Consider the following 2,138-nt stretch of genomic DNA (forward strand, 5'->3'; position numbering starts at 1 on the left):
CTTTGGTCCTGTGCAACCCTTGCCTCACTTGTCAATAGTGAAAATTAGTTTAAGTTAGAAGAACCAACTAGGGTCACACCAGGTTCTGCTACCTTCACGCTCATTGTTAGAAAAAGATTAACTTGTGTGAACGTTCTGATCTGTTAATTCCTGGGGACTGCTTTATTCTTCCCCAAAGACTATTTTTTGGTCAAATAACCCCAAAGGCTGAAAGCTAAAACACACCTGTCCTGATGTGCAGTTCCTTAAGAATGGACTGGCTGTATGGTTGAGCTGATACGGAAAAGCTGCACCTTCCTGCAGAAGATCAAAGACCTGCTATCCCACCCCAGATCTCAGCCTGAGGTATATTTCAGTGAAGGCAGGTAGCTGTGCTTCTCAAAGCAGAGAAGCAGTTTAAGAGCAGAAAGGTAGAGGAAATCTAGAAAAGAACCATCTTGATACAGATTTATCCCACGGTGTGAGGGAGAGGGCAAAGAACCCAGTGGCACTTTGCTTATCCAGCAATTTCTGTCACTGTGGTGACCAACTTCTGCCCATTCCATACGGTCTTGAATTGCTCAGGGTCTGGGAGCTCATTGAAGTCATCGCCTTCTGTAGGAATGAGGACATTCATCTCAGAAGATTTGGCACTGACTATCTCACAATCCAGGGAATTCTTGCTCAGGTAAACGTGGCAGCCATCTGTTTTGTTGATGGAAATGGTCGGCACTTTACCCATTACCTGAACTTTGACATCCCTACAATTGATTATCTCCACAATGCCCACCACGTCATTGAACACCAGACCGAGTTTCTTACAGTTATCTACTGTAGTAGAGTTAATTTTGCTCTTGATTTGCAATGTTGAGTTGACACACTTGAATATGTAAGCCGCCTGTTTCAGCTCTGTGTCATCTATCACCAGGTTGGAAACATTCTCCTGATTTTCCACTCTCCACTTCTTGCCCTTCAGTTCAAGTAGAGCTGGCTCCTTCTTTGTGACTGGTTTGGGGGATGGGCTGACTCCTGGTTTAGATGCAGAGAATGGTTTGGGGCTACTTCGTACTGGAGCACTCTGAGCGTTCAAGGCAGGGTTCTTTTGAGTCTTCATGTCATCAGATACAAGTTTCAGGGCATGTGCGATGCTCTCCCCCTGATTAACCTGTGCAAACAGTGCTGAGCGGGAAGCAGACTCATCTGAGCCTGAACTGGTGGGGACTCAGGGGGAGGTGGGCCTGGGGCTGGGGTAGGACCCGATCCAGCAGAGGGACCAGATGGCAATCCACTCAGTCCTTTTGCCACGGCCCGGTTTTGCTCCAGGCCAGTCCAGTGGTATGGAACTCTTTAATGTAAGCCTGCAGCTCTGTCCATATACTCAAGTAAGCTTTGACCCAGCCCACATCTTTGTACTCCTTGAGGAGTCAGTTTGTATAAAACATGGCAGCATCATTCATTGCCTTCACTTAGGGACCAGACTTGGGAGCCATAGCCACCCAACCCAGGGCCTGGATACTTTCGCTGACAGCTGACAGGTGATTGAACAACTTGCTGCCTCGGTTCTTCTCCCAAAAGGTTATCGCTTCTTGGATCTGCTCGGAGATGGGTGCCAACAAATCAGAAAGCTTATTGCCTGCTGGCTGCTGGCCTTGAGAGGCTGTAACCAAGAGTGCTCACTCCAACTTCAGACCTGTGTGGGCCGTCTCCGCATATGCTTCTGCACATCTCCCCCAATCTCTTTACCGATCTTGAGGTACTCTGCCACAGGACTGGCCAACGGTGAGTCAAACGCTTGCACCTATGGAGTCGTTCCTGCTTTTGCAGCACTGTCTCTACACCCACGGTGCGTGTCAGGGGCACGGAGCCTGCCTTCAGGCGGCCCACCGCTCTCTCCAATCTTTCTACCAGATTTTGCGTGTCAGCCATAATGTAGCACCTGCTCAGAGCTCTGCCTCACCTTGGGACTGTGCTCAGCCGCTCTCCCTAGAAACATTTCTTAAGGAGATTTTTTCTTCTACTGAGGCCACATTCTAAGCGAGTCACACTTATGTTCATTACCTTCCCATAGGATTTGGCTCACTGGTGTGAAAAAAAACTGTGTAGTCTTTGAAATTAAAATGGCCTACCAAAGTGGTTAAAAATGGCAACGAAAAGTGGAA

General features: G+C 48.1%; 1 pseudogene; it reads right to left on the reverse strand.

The window, feature by feature from the left end:
• Positions 1 to 200: 200 nt before the first annotated feature.
• Positions 201 to 1,920, reverse strand: LOC111186733 (adenylyl cyclase-associated protein 1 pseudogene; annotated as a pseudogene).
• Between the last annotated feature and the right edge of the window lie 218 nt (positions 1,921 to 2,138).

This window comes from Delphinapterus leucas, chromosome 15 (assembly GCF_059928025.1).
Source record: "Delphinapterus leucas isolate spDelLeu-1000000601 "Yukka" chromosome 15, BTC_Dleu_Yukka2, whole genome shotgun sequence".
Lineage (NCBI taxonomy): Eukaryota > Metazoa > Chordata > Mammalia > Artiodactyla > Monodontidae > Delphinapterus > Delphinapterus leucas.